Genomic DNA, 21026 nt, shown 5'->3' with positions numbered 1-21026 from the left:
AACATGAGGTTTAGAACCTAAAAGATCTGAAAAGAGTTAGGTTAATTCATAATCTGTCATTCACACTGAGAAAAGGATAGCAATTAGGCATTAACATTGGTAACTTAACAACAGGATTCTCCTCCCTAATATCTCATCTTGATTAATAGTCATTTGTTATTTTAAATTTCTGAATTATTTTACTTTCATTCTTTTTCAATCATAAATACTTTTGATTTGCCAAATAGAATTATAAGTATAGTTTAGTAGTAATTAATTCAATTCCCTGTGGTTCGACCTTACTTGCGTGAGTATACTACTTGATTGCATGCACTTGCGTATTGTCTATAAATTTCGTAACAAGTTTTTGGCGCCGTTGCCGGGGAATTGTTTAAAGATTAATATTACACAAAATTATACTTACTTCTACTTTGGTATATTTTCTCTTGCTGAACTGTTCTAACCTTTCTCTTGCAGAACTGTTCTTATCTATTTTAGGTATTTTGAGTGCATGCACCGCCAAGGGCAAGCAGTTGTATTACCCGTTGACCCTGAAATCGAGAAAACTTGTAGGAGAAATCGAAAGAATAAGAGGCAAGAAAGAGTTTCAGCAACTAATGAAACATCAAAAATCATGGCTGCTAATGTGAATGCTAATGCTGCAAACAACGGAGGCAATAACGGTAATAATGGTGGTGCCGTTGAAGATCAAGCTAATGGCCGTAGCTTGAGAGATTACATTCTCCCTACTCTTACGGGAGTGCAGTCATGTATCAGGCCACCGGCAGTGGATGCTAATAACTTTGAGATCAAACCAGCCATACTTCAAATGGTGCAGTCCTCAGTTCAGTTTGGTGGCCTCCCTTCTGAACATCCTAACCTGCATCTCTCGAACTTCATGGAACTTTGTGAGACTTTTAAAGTTAATGGAGTTAGTGATGATGCCATTCGTCTGAGACTATTTCCATTCTCGCTCAGAGAAAGAGCCAAGAGCTGGTTAATCTCCTTGCCACCCAATTCTATTGCTACATGGAATGACTTGGCTACAAAATTTCTGTCTAAGTTCTTTCCCCCAGCAAAGTCTACTAAGCTGCGAGGAGAGATCAACATTTCTATCAACAAGAGAATGAGTGTCTCTATGAGTCTTGGGAGAGGTTCAAGGACTTAATCAGAAAGTGTCCTCATCATGGTATTGAGAAGTGGATGCTGGTTCATAACTTCTACAACGGGCTGGTTGGTAACACAAGAACACTTATAGATGCTGCAGCTGGTGGAGCATTTATGAGGAAGAGTGGAAATGAGGCTTATGATCTGTTGGAGGAGATGGCTCTAAACAATCAGCAGTGGCCAGCTGAAAGAAGTCAAACTAAGAAGGTAGTTGGTGTGCTAGAAGTTGATGCCATTACAAAACTGACAGCTCAGGTTGAGGCCCTAACAAAGCTGATCGAAGGGCGAGCCAAAAAAACTCAAGTGGTTTGTGAGATATGTGGAGGTCCCCATCACTTTTCTGAGTGTCAGGCAGATGTGGATGATTTGCCAATGGATCAAGCAAAAGCCATTGGAAACTATTCCCAAAACAATAATTATGGGCACAACCAGCAGGGGTTCTACCATCAGAGAAACCAGCCCCAACAAAACCAACAACAGCTTCAACAACTAAGTCCTAGTGGAGGCTTGTAACACCCTAACTAACATAGGCGTATTACGTGATTTTTAAACATGCTGTGCAGCTCGTTGCTAATCAACGAGGTTTATGGAAAACGTGATTAATTAAAATTTTTGCTTTTTAATTAAACTTATAAAAATATTTATACAAAAGACTCGGGATCCCGATTACAAAATCATTTACAAAAGTTTACTATTCATACAAAATATTTGTCGCCTAGCGACTAGTTACAGAAAAATAGCATCGCTGTCCCGATGATCGTACGCTCCAGGCCTAACCGCCCCGACATGTACAATCTTCACCGGCTCGCTCACGGTCCATCAGCCCTAGCCTTGCCTTTACCTACACATAAACATAGCACTGTGAGTCGACAGACTCAGTAAGAAAAGCATAATAATATTCATACATAAAACCCGGTCATGATCAGACGCCCATACCCCTGATCATAACCCTAACTGCCGTGTCCAACACGATACTAAGTCCCCCTAACTGCCGTGTCCAACACGGTACTGAGTTCTGAAGGTTCATAGGGACAGTACTATTGACAAGTAACAGCCTGATCGGTCGAACCGGTCATACTCCGGCTGCTGGTCATACTCCAGCCTGTACCGATGTGTTACAGTATCAACCTGATTGGTCGAACCGATCATACTCCAGCTGCTGGTCATACTCCAGCCTGTACCGACGTGATACGTCAAATAGTACGGAACCACCAACCTAGGTGTCAGTCTGATCGGTCGAACCGGTCATACTCCGGCTGCTGGTCACACTCCAGCCTGTACCGACGTGACACAGTTGGATGGTTCGAAGCCAACATACATGTAATCTACATATGCATACTGTTATACTAATCTTACCTGGATTCTGAATTCAGGTGTGCCAGTCAACCTGACTGGAACTATCTGCGCGACGGATTACAGGCTCCTAAACCACAAAAATTACAACACTATAAGTGATACGCTAAATCACTTCCCGGGGACTTAAACTAGGAACTAAAAGTTTCCCTATCGATAAAAAGCATGGCAATACCCCAAAAAACATAAAATCGAGGAAAACTAGGGTTCCTGAATTTTCCCCAACCGGTAGACCGGTTGCCCAACCGGAATTCCGGTTCTGGGAAATTTCAGAACCCCATCCGGAATTCCGGATGCACAACCAGAATTCCAGTTCCTCGCAGGCAGAACATCAAAAATTCACACAATGCTCAAATCAACTCCAAACCAAACCAAAACTTCCAGACCTGTTCTATATAACCCCTAGAACATTTCTAAAGCATCAACACAGCCCAAAAAGCACATAAAAAAAAATCACCATTAAAGCTCAAGCTTTGAGTTTTAAACTCAAACTTGATTAAACCTAAATAACATGCAATCAAACCAGTCCAAACCTACTTAAACATGCATAGAATAGCCTCTGAAAACAACTACAAACTTCAACAACATCACAGCAACAGATTTTAACCAATTCTCTTTGAAAACCATAGTTTTAGCATAGAAAATTCATAACTTTAAACAACCTAACTATCAAGCACCACAAGTAGCTTAATTAACCTCTAATAAACATGTTTAAATCTCAGAAATCAACAACAAAATCACAGCAGCAACAACCTCAATTAATCATGCATGCATCACACTATTTTCATCAAAATTCAACAATTTTTAAGAAGAAAGGAAGAGTAGCTAACCTAGCTTGAATTGAACCTTAAAGAGAGATGAAATCACAAGCAAAATCCCAAGAAAATGGCCAGCTTCTTGCTGCTCCAAGAGGCCGAAAAGAGAAGAGGAAAAGAGAGAGTGTTTTTGAAATTTTTCTATTTTTTTTTCTAAGTGTTGAAAATATGAATAAAATGGAATTTAAGGCACTTAACACATTTAACTTCATCCAATTAATAATAAATTAAACATATAATTTTCAATTATTAAAATCACTGGAAGACAAAATAATAATGGGGCAAAAAGACCATTTTGCCCCTCCACACTAAAATCACATAAATAACACTAAAGGGGTATTTTTGGGAAATTCTAAATTCCCAGCCATTGTCGACATTCCCAATGTCTAATAAACCGTCCCAAACTACTAACATACTAAGTTGTGATTTTTACTGAGCCAAACACCGAGTTCTAAAATACCGAGCACCGATGCAAAATTATGAAAACTACTACATGACATAAAAATGCATCTCTGGATTCAATAATAGCAGTATAATAAATTATTTATATAGCTATAAATAATTTCATAATTAAACGTGATTAACTGCTAATTTCCAAATTAAACTAAGCGGTCTTTTCAACTATTCCCCCCTTAAAAGGATTTCGTCCCCGAAATCTAACCTGAATAACTCTGGATATTGAGCTCTCATATCTGACTCTAGCTCCCAGGTGGCTTCCTCCACCTTGCTGTTTCTCCAGAGAACTTTGACCAATGCTATGGTTTTATTCCGAAGGACTTTATCCTTTCTATCCAGGATCTGCACTGGCTGTTCTTCATAAGACATATCTGGCTGCAGTTCTAGGCTCTCATAACTGAGTATATGAGAGGGATCTGAAACGTATTTTCTCAACATCGAGACATAGAATACGTTGTGAACTGCTGATAAAGCCGGAGGCAATGCTAACGGGTATGCCACTTGACCTATCTTCTCGAGAATCTCGAAAGGTCCTGTAAATCTAGGGCATAACTTGCCTCTTTTCCCGAAACGTTTGATCCCCTTCATCGGAGACACTCGCAAAAACACATGGTCCCCTACTTGGAACTCAACATCTCTGCGCTTCGGATCTGCATAACTCTTCTGTCTACTCTGTGAGGCAAGCATTCTAGCTTTTATCTTCTCTATTGCCTCATTGGTCCGCTGCACTGACTCTGGACCTAGGTATTTCCTCTCCCCTGTCTCATCCCAGTGAATGGGAGACCTACACTTCCTACCGTATAACAGTTCATAGGGAGCCATCCCTATCGTACTCTGATAACTGTTGTTGTAAGAAAATTCTATCAACGGTAGATATTTATTCCATGAGCCTTCAAAATCCATAACACAGGCTCTCAACATGTCCTCCAATATCTGAATTGTCATTTTAGACTGACCAATCGTCTGAGGATGGAATGCTGTACGGAATTTCAGCTTTGTACCCATTGCTCATTGCAAACTTTGCCAAAATTTGGAGGTGAACTTCGGATCCCTATCCGAAACTATAGACTTCGGTACCCCGTGAAGTCTTACGATCTCTCTGACATACAACTCTGCCAACTGATCCACTGTAAATGTTGTTCTAACCGGCAAAAAATGAGCAGATTTCGTAAATCGATCCACCACTACCCAGGTGGAATCAAATAAACCCGTGGTCCTAGGTAACCCGACCACAAAGTCCGTCGTGATATCTTCCCACTTCCATTCTGGTAGGGTTAGAGGCTGCAACAACCCTGCTGGTCTCTGATGTTCAGCCTTAATCTGCTGACAAGTAAGGCATCTCGATACGAATTCTACCAAATTCTTCTTCATACCGCTCCACCAGAAGTACGGTTTAAGATCTTGGTACATCTTAGTGGTGCCGGGATGCAGAGAATACAGGGTAGAATGAGCCTCCTCAAAGATCTCATTCTTGAGTTCCACACTATTCAGAACACAAACCCTGGCTTTATACAGAAGCATCTCGTTGTCTGACACTGAAAATTCCTTGGCTTGACCAGCCAAAACCTCGTCTCTGATCTTCACTAACTTTGGATCCGTCATCTGAGCAACTTTTATTCTTTCCAACAGATCAGATTGTAGCGTTAAGTTGTGAAGCTGACCTACCACAAACTCAATGCTGGATCTAACCATATCCTCTGCTAGCTGAGGCGAGATTTGAACCATACTAGCTACTTGCCCGGGACCCTTTCTACTTAGGGCATCGGCCACTACATTGGCCTTCTCAGCGTGATAAAGAATCTCACAATCGTAATCTTTCACTAATTCCAACCAACGTCTCTGTCTCATGTTCAAATCTTTTGTAGTAAAGAAATACTTGAGACTTTTATGGTCGGTATAGATTTCACACCTTTCTCCGTAAAGGTAATGTCGCCAAATCTTCAATGCAAAAACCACTGCGGCCAACTCTAGATCATGAGTCGGGTATCGCTGTTCATAATCCTTTAACTGACAGGAAGCATAAGCGATAACCCGATCGGCTTGCATCAACAGACATCCCAAACCCTGCCTGGATGCATCACAATAAACTACAAACTTCTCGTTGTCTGAAGGCAAAGCTAGCACTGGAGCGGTAATCAACCTCTGCTTCAGCTCCTGAAAACTAGCTTCACACTTGTCTGACCAGATAAATCGCTGATTCTTCTTTGTAAGTTCAGTTAGGGGCATTGAAATTTTAGAGAACCATTCCACGAACCTACGGTAGTACCCAGCTAAACCCAAGAAGCTTCTAACCTCTGTCACTGTCTTCGGTCTCGGCCAATCCCTGACGGATTCGATCTTCCCGGGATCCACCTTGATCCCATCTTTACTTACAATATGCCCTAAGAAGGACACCTGAGATAGCCAAAATTTGCATTTCTTGAACTTGGCATAAAGCTTGTGTTCCTGAAGCCGTTGCAGTACCATCTAAAGGTGTAACTCATGCTCCTCTTCTGATTGAGAGTACACAAGGATGTCGTCGATAAACACAATCACACAGATATCGAGGAAATCCTTGAATACTCTATTCATCAAGTCCATGAATGCTGCCGGAGCATTGCTTAGTCCGAATGACATAACTAGGAATTCATAGTGTCCATACCTAGTGCGGAAATCTGTCTTCAGAATGTCCTCCTCTCAGATTCTCAACTGATGATAACCCGAACGGAGGTCAATCTTAGAAAAGACCGTCTTCCCCTGAAGCTGATCGAACAAATCATCGATCCTAGGTAATGGATATTTATTCTTCACCGTCAGCTTGTTCAATTCCCTATAGTCGATGCACATCCTCATAGTTCCATCTTTCTTCTTGTCGAATAAAACCGGGGCTCCCCAGGGTGACACACTAGGCCTAATAAACCCTATGTCAAGCAATTCTTGGAGCTGAATCTTTAATTCCTTAAGTTCAGCTGGAGCCATTCTATACGGAGCCTTGGAAACCGGTTACACCCCTGGTGCCAAATCTATCACGAAGTCAATCTCCCGCTGAGGTGGTAACCCTGGAAGTTCTTCGGGAAAAATATCTAAAAATTCCCGAACCACCTTGATGTCCTCTGGCCGAATGGTATCTGGCCGAGTGGTGTCCACTACCACGGCCAGAAACCCTAAGCATCCACCATGTAATAATTCTCTGGCTGACATGGCCGAAATCACCGAGATTTGAGATCCCCGAACTGAACCAACAAACACAAATGGTTCTTCACTTTCCGGTGGGAAGATCACCATCTTCCTTTTGCAATCAATACTCGCCGAATATTTAGATAGGAAATCCATTCCTAAAATAATATCGAACTCTACTAAACTCATCTCTATCAAGTCAGCACTTAACTCTCTACCATCTATCCTGATCGGCATACACCTAATCCACCTGTTGGCGATAACCAACTCTCCGCCAGGTAATAGGGTTCCAAACCCTGTATCATAACTATCGTACGGTCTATCCAATTTACTAAAGACTCTGGCTGCCACATAAGAATGTGTAGCCCCAGAATCAAACAGCACTGAGTAAAGTGAGTTATTAACAGAAAGCTGACCTGTTACAAATGATGGGCTGGCATCTGCATCACCCTGAGTGATGGCGAACACCCTGGCTGGAGTGGGTATCGCCAGAGCTCTTGGTGCCTCTGAGCGGAGCTGGGGAAAGTCCCTCTTGAAGTGTCCGGGCATGCCACAGTGAAAGCATCCCTAACCCTTGCACTCACCCCGATGGTGTCTTTTGCAGCTAGGGCACTCGGGATAGGAGAATCGGGTCTCAGCACCACTGGAATGACTACCTCTATTCCGGTTCCCCCGGAACCTCTTGTTCTGACTCGAGCCTCCGGATGCAGTGGATGCTCTTCTCTTCTGGTCCATGGCCGAACCACTACTCCCCCTGCTAAAGCCTGATGCAGGAGGGGTAGGAGCCCCGCCACTCGCCGGAGTACTAGCCGACTCCGACATACACCCAACTGCGCCCTCAGCTCGCAGTGCCTTCTCCACCATCTCAGCATAGGTGGTCTTGTCGTCAGTGGTTATCATCAAATCATGTTTAATCTTCGCATTTAACCTGTCTAGGTATTTCTCTTTCTTGCTGAAGTTGGTTGGCACAATTCCCGAGGCTAACCTCGCCAACCGGTCGAACTGAGTAGTATACTCGGTCACGCTCATGTTCTCTCGCTGGGTCAGGTGGGCGAACTCTTTCCTCTTGGCGCTTCTGACTGCCTCATTATAATATTTGGCGTTGAAGAGTTCCTGAAACCTTTCCCAGGTCATGGTGGTGACGTCGTGAATCTGAGACACCATGTCCCACTGCACTGCAGCCGTCCTCCCCGGAACTGGAAAGTGGCACATACCACTCTGTCATTACTGGTGACACCCATGAAGTTCAGGATCTTGGTAATCACCGTTAGCCACTGCTCGGACTTCATAACATCTGGACCTCCCAGAAAGACCGGAGGTGCTTGCTTCCGGAACCGCTCATACAAAGGTTCCAATCTGTTGGCCGCCACAACTAATTCGGCCTGAGCAGCAGAGGCAGGTGCCACTGGAACTACTGGCATAGGAACTGCTGGAGCACCCTGCTGTCTCAACCTCTGGATCTCGAGGTTTTGCTCTTCTATCCTGGCTTGCATTTCCGCAAACCTAACCTCCCAATTCTGGGCTCCCTGATCGGCTGGGGGAGCCTGGGCAGCCTGTGACAGGTTCTCATCACCCCGACCTTAAGCTCTGCCCTGGGCACCTCTGCCTCGGCCCCTAGCTGGCGGGGGAAACTGAGCTCCCTGTCCTTGATTCGACCCAACTGAATTGCCCTGACTCCTGGTAGTCCGCCTGGCGTCCATCTAGTCAGAACTGCCTGCGAAACCAAGAGTTGGCATATTAAGTCGTATTCAAGGAGAGCTTACTAATGCCGCTTAATTTGGAAATTAAAAACGAAACATGCGCCTATTCTACTATCAGGCTACTAACATGCTTCCTATCAGGCTTTTCTTATTCATAAAATAAATAAATAAACTACTAAAGCAATAAAGGCTTACTGAACCGTGGAACGAGCTAACTGCTGATAATGATTGTACATGTCGTGACGATCTTCGGAAGACAACCTGGCGGCTCTGATACCAAATTGTAACACCCTAACTAACATAGGCGTATTACGTGATTTTTAAACATGCTGTGCAGCTCGTTGCTAATCAACGACGTTTATGGAAAACGTGATTAATTAAATTTTTTGCTTTTTAATTAAACTTATAAAAATATTTATACAAAAGACTCGGGATCCCGATTACAAAATCATTTACAAAAGTTTACTGTTCATACAAAATATTTGTCGCCTAGCGACTAGTTACAGAAAAATAGCCTCGCTGTCCCGATGATCGTACGCTCCAGGCCTAACCGCCCCGACATGTACAATCTTCACCGGCTCGCTCACGGTCCATCAGCCCTAGCCTTGCCTTTACCTACACATAAACATAGCACTGTGAGTCGACAGACTCAGTAAGAAAAGCATAATAATATTCATACATAAAACCCGGTCATGATCAGACGCCCATACCCCTGATCATAACCCTAACTGTCGTGTCCAACACGATACTAAGTCCCCTTAACTGCCGTGTCCAACACGGTACAGAGTTCTAAACGTTCATAGGGACTGTACTATTGACAAGTAACAGCCTGATCGGTCGAACCGATCATACTCTGGCTGCTGGTCATACTCCAGCCTGTACCGACGTGTTATAGTATCAACCTGATCGGTCGAACCGGTCATACTCCGGCTGCTGGTCATACTCCAGCCTGTACCGACGTGATACGTCAAATAGTACGGAACCACCAACCTAGGTGTCAGCCTGATCGGTCGAACCGGTCATACTCCGGCTGCTGGTCATACTCCAGCCTGTACCGACGTGACACAGTTGGATGGTTCGAAGCCAACATACATAACTAATGTAATCTAACAGGCTTCCTACATGCACGCTAAACATGTAATCTACATATGCATACTGTTATACTAATCTTACCTGGATTTTGAATTCAGGTGTGCCGGTCAACCTGACTGGAACTATCAGCGCGGCGTATTACAGGCTCCTAAACCACAAAAATCACAACACTATAAGTGATACGCTAAATAACTTCCTGGGGACTTAAACTAGGAACTAAAAGTTTCCCTATCGATAAAAAGCATGGCAATACCCCAAAAAACATAAAATCGAGGAAAACTAGGGTTCCTGAATTTTCCCCAACCGGTAGACCGGTTGCCCAACCGGAATTCCGGTTCTGGGAAATTTCAGAACCCCATCCGGAATTCCGGATGCACAACTGGAATTCCGGTTCCTCGCAGGCAGAACATCAAAAATTCGCACAATGCTCAAATCAACTCCAAACCAAACCAAAACTTCCAGACCTGTTCTATATAACCCCTAGAACATTTCTAAAGCATCAACACAGCCCAGAAAGCACATAAACAAAAATCACCATTAAAGCTCAAGCTTTGAGTTTTAAACTCAAACTTGATTAAACCTAAATAACATGCCATCAAACCAGTCCAAACCTACTTAAACATGCATAGAATAGCCTCTGAAAACAACTACAAACTTCAACAACATCACAGCAACAGATTTTAACCAATTCTCTTTGAAAACCATAGTTTTAGCATAGAAAATTCATAACTTTAAACAACCTAACTATCAAGCACCACAAGTAGCTTAATTAACCTCTAATAAACATGTTTAAATCTCAAAAATCAACAACAAAATCACAGCAGCAACAACCTCAATTAATCATGCATGCATCACACTATTTTCATCAAAATTCAACAATTTTTAAGAAGAAAGGAAGAGGAGCGAACCTAGCTTGAATTGAACCTTAAAGAGAGATGAAATCACAAGCAAAATCCCAAGAAAATGGCCAGCTTCTTGCTGCTCCAAGAGGCCGAAAAGAGAAGAGGAAAAGAGAGAGTGTTTTTGAAATTTTTCTATTTTTTTTTTCTAAGTGTTGAAAATATGAATAAAATGGAATTTAAGGCACTTAACATATTTAACTTCAGCCAATTAATAATCAATTAAACATATAATTTTCAATTATTAAAATCACTAGAAGACAAAATAATAATGGGGCAAAAAGACCATTTTGCCCCTCCACACTAAAATCACATAAATAACACTAAAGGGGTATTTTTGGGAAATTCTAAATTCCCGGCCATTCCCGACATTCCCAATGTCTAATAAACCGTCCCAAACTACTAACATACTAAGTTGTGATTTTTACTGAGCCAAACACCGAGTTCCAAAATACTGGGCACCGGAATGCAAAATTATGAAAACTACTACATGACATAAAAATGCATCTCTAAATTCAATAATAACAGTATAATAAAATATTTAAATAGCTATAAATAATTTCATAATTAAACGTGATTAACTGCTAATTTCCAAATTAAACTAAGCGGTCTTTACAAGGCTCCACTATCCAAGCTGATTTATTGCTCCAATTCATGATGGAAACTAGAGCCTCTATTAAAACTCTAGAAACTCAAATGGAACAATTGGCTACTCAAGTGGCAAAACAAGCTCAAGGAAATTCACCTAGCACTAGTGATGCAAAAGGAAAAGAGCAATGTAAAGCAATTTCCCTGAGGAGCAGTAAGAAATATGATGGGCCTGAAATGGTACAACCAGTGGATGAAGAGATTAAAGATCAAACAGCACCAACTCAAACATCATCAGATAAGAAGATTACTGATAGTCCTGCACCACAACAACATTCTCCACCAATCAGTATTGATCATCATGTGAAGATACCTTATCCTTAGAGACTCCGAAAGACCAATCTAGACAAGCAGTTCACAAAATTCCTAGAGGTCTTTAAAAGATTACACATCAACATTCCTTTTGCTGAAGCCTTGAAACAAATGCCCCGTTATGTGAAGTTCATGAAGGAGATATTTTCTAAGAAGAGAAAAATGGAGGACTATGAAACAGTGGCATTAACTGAGGAGTGTAGCGCCATTCTGCAAAAGAAACTACCGCCCAAGCTTAAAGATCCGGGTAGTTTCAATATTCCATGCTCTATAGGGGGTTCGGTGGAAACTAAAGCTCTATGTGATATAGGAGCAAGCATTAATCTAATGCCATTGTCTGTCTTCAAAAGGCTAGGATTGGGAAAAGCAAAGCCTACAACAGTGACTTTACAACTGGAAGATCGTTCTTTGACTCATCCTCGTGGGATAATTGAAGATGTACTGGTGAGGGTTGGTAAGTTTATCTTCCCTGCTAATTTCCTAATTCTTGATATGGAGGAAGATTCAACTATTCCTATTATTTTGGGAAGACCATTCTTAGCCACGGGGCGAGCGCTAATAGATGTTCAAAAGGGTGAGTTAAAGTTGCGAGTGCAAGATGAAGAGGTCAGTTTTAATGTTTTTGCCCCAACCGACATTCCTACCTGTTGCAAGATTGAGATGGTGAAGGGTTCTTTTGTTAAAACTGATAAGGAGAGAGCAAAGCCTAAAGAGCGACTTCGAACGATTTGGCGTCGTTAGAAAAAATTTATGTGTGGTAGTTCTGAAGGTGAGCTTACTCTTGTGCAAAACTCTAAAATCAACACTATTGGTGGTCAATTTTCTTCATTTAGTACGAGGGCTCTTTTGGATGAAAAGGGTTAACCCAACCCTTTTTGAGAGGGTCTCAGGTAAGTCTCTTCTCTCTGCATTTCATTGTATACATTGGGGACAATGTCATATTTAGTTTGGGGGGAGAGATTTAAAAAAAAAAAATTAATTTTCTGCATTTTAATTTTCTGTTTTAATTTTTATGTTTTAGTTAAGGAATGGCAATAAGCTAGAGGATAGTTGTCTGCTGCTGATTACTGTAATGTGATCTGAAATTGTAAAATAACTGTGTGCTTGATTCTGTTAACTCTTTGGATTAGTTTGGATGCTTAGAAACCTGTGTATAATTGAAACTTTTCATTCTGTGGAAATTGTTATAATTGTTTTACTATGGTTTTTGGTAAGATTGACAGGATAGCTTAGAACTTGCATGTTTATTCTTTTGAGGCGAAATCCTTGACAACGTTTAATTGGAATATGATTTAGGCATTTGTTGGATAATTTGAGCCTTTCAAGCCTACCATAAGAATGTTTATCCCTAGTTAACCCTATTGAGCCTAAACCCGTTATGTTTTTCACCCATTGACCCGAAAATTGAAACCACACTATTAATTTCTCTTCACCATTTTATCCATGATATTATAAGCTACATAATTAGTTTGGGGGAGGAGAAATATTTAGTGTGAGAAAACAGTTAGAGGGAGAAGAACTTGTAAGATTGAGAAAAGAAAAAAAGTGTAACTGAATGTCACTGAAAAAGAAAAAGAAAAAGAATAAAAAATGAAAAAAAAAACACAATAAAAAGTAAGATGTGTTTGAAAGAAAAAAAATTTCAGTGATGTTGGAGGAAAAATAATAAATATATCTTCTCTCAATCTTGGTAAATGTGGGAACACTATGGGGTTTTGAAAAAAAAAAAAAAAGAAGTAAGAAGCTTGTGGGTTTTGTTGTGTGCTTATGATATCTTGAGCCAAAACCGTCTTTTGCCGATTTCTGAATATCTGAGCCATAATGCCTAAACCTCGAAAAGACCTAATAATTCCAAAAGATATTGTCAACATTAGTGGAGAAAGGTAAGCATGCAAGCTTATGAGTTATCGGGCTGTGGAACATTTGGGAAGAGTAAAACTTTTATAACAATGTTTCACGTGTTAATAAATTTTGTGGTTGTACATAGTGTTATGAATTGAGCATCTGAATTAATTGTTAGAGTTAGTAGGATTGAAATTCTAGTTTATGCAAGGAAGAAAGCAGAGCATGAGTCAGCAGTGTAATGATTATCTGATAGCGTAGTTAGTTTTTTTTATCTTACTCGGGGGCGAGTAAGAATCTAGTTTGGGAGAATTTTGTTAGGTTATATTTAGCCTATGTTTCGAGTTTGAAAAGTAAGCTTTTTCTCGTCTATTGGTGTCTTTTGGAACGGTTTTACGCTTGATTTTCATTGTTTCAGGTTCCCGGGGTATAAAAGTTCAAATTCAGTCAATTGGTGAAAAGACGGGACAAACTGGCAAAAAATCGAAAAAATCTGCTCAAGAGGCGTCAGTAGTCGCGACCACCATTGAGCCAGGTCGCGACCCTTTTCTGTGGTCGCGACTCTAGTCGCGACTTTGAGGAATTGGCAGAAACTCGGTTTTTCGAGTTTTTCCTGTAGTCGCGACAAGCTTATAGGGTTGTCGCGACTAGGTACGGAAATCGTGGTTTTGACCTAATTCTGATTTTTCTCTCAATTGGAGGCACACCTTTCATCCCTATATAAGGAATATGACTCAGAAGGTCAAATTAAGCAGAAATAGACCTGAATAGTGGACGAAAGTGGAGAGGAAGCTATCTTGAAGACCCGGAGCGATATCACCTTCTAGTTTCTTTCTTTTACCCTTTATTCTTTCTTTTATGTCTGTTGTTGTTTCAGATTTTTTATTGTTTTTATGAGCTAAATTTCCCATTAAGGGAAGATGATGAATGTTGTTTAAGTTTATGCCTAGTTAATAAATAATTGCCATTCCCCCATCTTGATTGTGAATACTATCTATATTTGTTTTTAATTCTATGTGCAAGATTGATCACCTTTTACATGTTTAATGATCTCAATTCGAAATCTGAAAAGTGAGAATTGAGAATGCTAAAATTGGATAGTGTAGGTTTTGATGTGAAACGAAAGTATTTACATAGCCTTAGTGATAAAAAGATTATTGCTTAATGCTGATTTCATGTTGGTTTAATTAAGAAGTTAATTAGAGAACATGAGGTTTAGAACCTAAAAGATCTGAAAAGAGTTAGGTTAATTCATAATCTATCTTTCACACTGAGAAAAGGATAGCAATTAGGCATTAAGATTGGTAACTCAACAACAGGATTCTCCTCCCTAATCTCTCGTCTTGATTAATAGTCATTTGTTATTTTAAATTTCTGAATTATTTTACTTTCATTCTTTTTCAATCATAAATGCTTTTGATTTGCCAAATAGAATTATAAGTATAGTTTAGTAGTAATTAATCCAATTCCCTGTGGTTCCACCTCAGTTGCGTGAGTATACTACTTGATTGCGTTCACTTGCGTATTGTCTATAAATTTCGTAACACCAGACACACTCGGCGCCTTCAGACCGAGAAATCTCAGACATAAGGTTGTCTGAACCCGCACACGACCGAGAAAATGAGGATCCGCGCACGTGGGGTGAGTGATTTCACCCTGACATTTTCCGATTTGCAAAAATTCATAACTAATTCAAATAAAATCGAAATTAAGTTCTGTAAAAAAATAAATTGCTTAATTTTTTTTCCAAACTATCCAATAAAGATAATTCGAGAAACGAAAATTCAATTATTTTTCATAAAATTTCACAAGCATCAATCAATCATCATATAACACACAGATCAACATGAAATCATCCAAATCAACACAATCATCGTTTTAATTCATATTTCATGAAAGTAAATCATTACCATGGCTCTAAGGCCAGTTGTTGGAAATATTTTACCAGGATCTAGATTTACTAACAAGTATGTTTCATTAACATCCTAATATGAATTCTAAAATAATGAAATAAACACATATAAAGTTTAGGAAACCTTACATTGGGGCAGCGGAATATAATGACTCCTTCCGTTCAGATCTCTAGCCCTTGATTCCTTTCTCTAGCAGAGCACTATCAAGATTTGAACCTGGATCTCTTTCTCTCTTTCTTTAGTCAGATTCTCCTTCTTATTGATTGGATTCTTCATAGTCTTACACACTATGATTGAGATACCACTTGATGTGTGTGGGCACTCACTCTATCACTCAAGGCTGAATAATTGAAGAAGAAAAGAGAGGTAGAGAGTTGCGGCTAGGTTATAGGTAGAAGGCTTAGAATTTTTCTCTGAAGGAATGAGATGCATCATCTTTTTCCTGAAGCCATCACTACCTATTTATAGGTAGGGCTGTACATAATTTTTCGTAAACCGCCCAACCGAAATAACCCGCCCAAACCAAACTGAAAAAACCGACAAAAAATTCAAACCGAAAAAAACTGACGAAAATATAACCCGCCCAATCTATATTTTGGGCGGGTTAAAAAAAAGCAACCCGCCCATTATAGCCGAAATAACCCGAACCAACCTGTATAAGAATTTTTTTCTTAAAAAATAATTATAGAATGAAACCCTAAATCTAAACTCAGTCGCTCAAATCTCTTTCTTCTATCCCTTAGACTCACGCACCTCTTTCTCTCTCTCGCTTTTCCTAAATTGTGACGATGTCCTTCTCCGGTGAACGACGCCCTTCTCCTCTCTTCGTCATCTGTGGTGGTTGTTGGTGGAGTAGCTTTTCTAGCAGCAACATTCGGCTTTGGTTCGCGACAAGGTAGGTTCTTCTTTCTTCATAATCATATTGGCTCACCCTCTCTTAGTTTCTTTCATGGGTGCTTCTATTGTGAATATTTATAAAATTGCTAATGGTAAACTTCTATTGTGAATATTTATTAAATTTCTACTGTTCAAATTTATGCAGATTTCTGTAGTAATTTTATTTATTTTTTTGTTTGAATTTTTTTAAAATACATTAACTCTTTGGAATATATAATAGGCGTTTAAATTCTTTGGAATTCTATGCTTAAATTTAGTGCCTCTTGTATTTCTATCTCGATTTGTAGCATTAGGTTCATCATATTTGTGTTATTATGTTGAATTTCTGTTGGAAGCTTGGATAATGTTTGTACTTTTTTTTCCTTTCTGTATCTGATTAAGTAATATGGTGTTTGGTTATAACAAAGAACAATAGTAATCTTCAAGAAAATTAAGACCTCAAGAAAATAAAGGAACAGTGTTATATTGTAGATTGTGTGTGAGAATGTAACATCTTTTCTAGAAGATTTGACTAGTTATTTGTTGCGTATTGGAAGTTTGAGTAGATTGAAATCTATAATGCAAAAAAGAAAAAACAAAAAAAAAAAATAGTAGGAGCTACTGGGAGGATGGTATGCTTTCTTAATGAAAATACATTTTAGATTGTGTTTGGTAGAATGGAGAAGTGGACTCAAGAGGAGGGGTAAAAGAATTAGTGGATGGATTTTGGGTATGTGGTTGTTTGGTACGAGTCATGAATTTTATGATTCTTTCTATGGCTTTGTACATGATGCATTAATGACATCTAATTCACTTCAATGTGAAGCGCTTGGGTGATAATTATTCCCATTTAGTTGTTTACTTAAATTTTAGAATGGGAAACTGGAAACATGGTGAACCCCTTTATTATGAAGTGTATACTGCACATTGTGTATATGCATCTCCTTTGCACAGAGCCCATAGTTGTGTTAAGACAAACATTTCATATCTTACACGTTTATATATCATATCATGGGTGTTATATGTTGACTACTGCTTTGGGTTTCCATTTGTTGTTTATCCTTCCTCTCCCTGCCATTGCCAGATTAGAGGCCCTTTATTGTTTAAACCAATGAGAGCATATGATGCCTAAATAGAGGCATGATTGAAAAGGCAAAGAAAAATGGTAATAGATGGTAGATTGTTTTGATTGAGCTAAAAAGTATATCAACTGATTTTTTATTTTCTCTGTTTCAGCACAAGTCTTCTATAGCATGAGGCATTACTTTGCTAGAAAATTGGCTGAACAGTGAGTGAGTGTAATAATTTACAACAGAATTGTTATTTTTTATTTTTTATTGTTCATGCTATTCCCGGTTTACTACTTTGATTATATCTAGTTTCTTTATGGTACTTGGCTGAAGATTTTAGAGTCTTGGGGAAATAATTTACAACAGAATTGTTAGTTTCTAGTAAGTTTGTATTTGTTATAATGCAAATATCCCAGCTCGTTTCTTTCTTTATATACAAATTATGAATAAACCTATTTTAGAATTTCTTAACTAATATTAAAATTAATCATTCGTGAATTACATATAAGAATGGTCCAATTGCTTTCCATTTAAACTTTTGTCCACAATTTACTATTGTAATGAATTAAGCATGGCTCCCACTAAGATTCTAGATACTTTTCCATGTTCCTAGTTGTAATGAATTAAGCACGACATTAAGTTGTCATAGTTCAATTCAATTAATTTATTATAATTTGATCTCACTTTGTGTTGTGTTATTTTTATCATATACATTTAGATTAGAATGTGTATGATGTATTATTTTGTAGATAATTACTTATGGAGAATGAAGAGGAAAATGTGGATGTTGAAGTACAGAAGTCGACTGGGTCTATAGAAAATGAAGAAAATGAGAAAGCTAAAATTGAGATACCGCAAAAAAGGAAGAGGCAAGGGTTAAAAACATCATCCGTTTGGGATCATTTTACTATGGTTAAAAAAATAATGAAAGTAAAAGGCAAGGAAGTGGAGAAGGAGAGAGCAGAATATAACTATTGTCAAGCTGATTATGCAGCTGATACCAAGAATTGTGGGACAAGTACTTTGTGGAGTCACATTAACCACAAGTGTCAGAAGTGCCCATTTAGCTCATTTGTCGATAAGAGTACAAAACAAGCAATGATAACTGATCATTTTACCATTCATAAACGATTTGTGAATTTGAATCTAAAATTGTGTTTCCCTAATGATATAAGAAAGTTCAAATGGATACATAACTAATTTTTTTCTGTCAATAAAAAAATATTTCTCAATTTGAATTGTAACAGCAATTATGGGTATATGTAAACCCCATAACATAACTTATTACACAAATATTATCTAAGTAATTTAAGTTAATTTTCTAAAAATATCATAAAATATTTTTGTTATCATTTAGATTTAGATTTAGACGAATAAAATATTATGATTATTAAGAGCTCAGACTCTGAAGTTAACTCAAGTGGGACTCGAACTTCTAGGTTTAGTCAAGCTACAGTGAGAGAATTGATTGGCAAGTATTTCATAATTGATGAGCTTCCTTTTAGGCATATCAAAGGTAAAGGGTTTCGCTTGCTTGTTAGTCATTTTTTCCCTACATTTGAGTTTCCTTCGAGAGTTACAATTGCTCGAGATATCTACCAATTGTTTTTGGAGGAGAAGAAAAAATTGAGAAAGACTTTTGTCAATCGTAGGATGTCTTTAACTACTAATTGTTGGACTTCTATACAAAATATTAGTTATATGTGTTTGACTGCTCATTGGATTGATGATAGTTGGAAGATGCAAAAAAGAATCATTAGTTTCATTCAAGTTCCTAGCCACAAAGGTGATATGGTGGCAAAAGAACTAATCAATTGTCTCAATCAATAGGGTATTACTCAACTTTTCTCTATCACAGTTGATAATGCCTCGTCAAATGATGTATCTTTGAGAAAGGTAAAGGAATATTTAAAAGAAAAAGATAAAGCTTTAGTTTTGGGTGGAGAGATGTTCCATATGCGTTGTTGTGCACATATTATAAATTTGGTTGTTAGTGATGGTTTAAAAGATATGTCTTACGCCATATCTAGCATAAGGAATGCGGTGAGGTATGTGAGATCTTCTCCTGCTCGGTTGAAGCGATTTAGAGAAGCTTGTACGGATGCAAATGTTGAATCAAAAGTCTTGCTCTGTTTAGATGTGGTGACAAGATGGAACTCCACATACATGATGCTAGAAGCAGCATTGAAGTTCAAGAGTGTTTTTAAGTATATGGAAGGGGATGCATAATACATTAAGTATTTTGAAGAAGAAAGAGTTAATGGAGAGAAACTTGATGGCCCACCAGAAGCTAGTGACTGGAGCAATGCTGAAGTATTTGTTAACTTTCTCAAATCTTTTTATGAACTCACTTTGAAGTTTAGTGGGTCATTGTACGTGACATCAAATCTTTTCTTTCAAGAGATTTTGTAAGTTCAAGTTGAGCTCAATGATATGAAGGCTAGTAAAGATGAGTCGATAAGTAAAATGGCAGCGAGCATGCAATTGAAGTGTAACAAGTATTGGAGCAATATTGAGAAGGTTAACTTGTTGCAGTATATTGCCTCCATTTTGGATCTAAGATTCAAACTTGATGTGGTTCGGAACGGTTTCAGGTATGGTTTTTTATTTATTTATCTTTAATTATGGATCTAATTTTATATTACTATTTAATTTTTTCTATATACATTGATTAATGTTTACTAATTAATTACTTGTTAGGTATCTCTATGAGTCAACTATAGCTGAAACAATGATCAAAAAAGTTGAAAATATGATGACTAGCTTGTATGATTTTTATCAAAATATTGTTGTGTTGCCTAATTCTTCCAATGATCAACAAGTAACTGAAAATATTACTTCCCAATCCAATGCAAGTGGAAGTTCAAGTAGCACATCATTCCTTATCAAGCTCAAGTTTGTGTCAAGTGAAGCAATCACTAATTATTTGGATGATTATCTTAATGATAGAAAGGAAAAATAACTTGAAAATGTGGACTTTGACATTCTTGATTGGTGGAAAAGGAATAGTAGTAAGTATCCTATTGTCTCTCACATTGCTAGAGATGTTTTGGCTGTTCAAATGTCTAGCGTTGCTTCCGAATCAGCTTTTTCTACTGGAGGACGAATACTTGATCCATTTAGAAGTTCTTTGTCTCCAAAGACAGTTGAGGCGTTAATTTGCTCAAAGAATTGGTTGACTTGGGAGTATGATGCTCCTGTTGTGTAGAGACAATACATGAACGAAATTGAAGATTTGGAGACTTCCGAACTAGTTGAATCAGGTAAAAAAAATATATCATTTCACACATATAATTTTCTTTTCTTTACATATCTTACTAATAAATATTGGTTTCTAATTTGTTTCAATTTTATTTTTATTCTAGAAGAATGTATTACAACGAACGGATACAACTACTAGTGTTGCTTTATGATCAATTTCATGGAGTTGTTCGATGATTGCCTTTTGGATTTGTTTTGTATAATTGTGCTAGCTTTTTATATTTTGGACTATGAATAGATTGTTCTGTTATGTCTCTTTTTCTTAAAAAAAACTTTTGGACTGCTTGGACTTGGACTTTTGTTTATTTGCAATTTGGCTTTTGGATTGTTGTGTTTTTTAATTTGATTTGTTTGAAACTTTCCAATATTACAGGTTATAATTAAAGATTTAGGTTATAATATTACATGTTAATTTTTATTGACTTTGACTTTAAAATTCAAAAAAAAAAATTCAAAAAAAGAAAAGTTTGGTCGGTTTGCAGTTTTT

At 38.3% G+C, this 21026-nt stretch overlaps 1 non-coding gene across 1 annotated transcript; it reads right to left on the bottom strand.

Moving 5' to 3' along the window:
* Positions 1-1066: 1066 nt before the first annotated feature.
* On the bottom strand, positions 1067-1172 carry LOC133031607 (small nucleolar RNA R71). Its single transcript, XR_009684711.1, has one exon. It is a non-coding gene; the product is annotated as a small nucleolar RNA R71 (small nucleolar RNA).
* Between the last annotated feature and the right edge of the window lie 19854 nt (positions 1173-21026).

Source organism: Cannabis sativa, chromosome 9 (genome assembly GCF_029168945.1).
Source record: "Cannabis sativa cultivar Pink pepper isolate KNU-18-1 chromosome 9, ASM2916894v1, whole genome shotgun sequence".
Classification (NCBI taxonomy): domain Eukaryota; kingdom Viridiplantae; phylum Streptophyta; class Magnoliopsida; order Rosales; family Cannabaceae; genus Cannabis; species Cannabis sativa.
The sequence above is the reverse complement of the archived record's forward strand: the minus strand, read 5'-3'. Positions and strand labels throughout refer to the sequence as shown.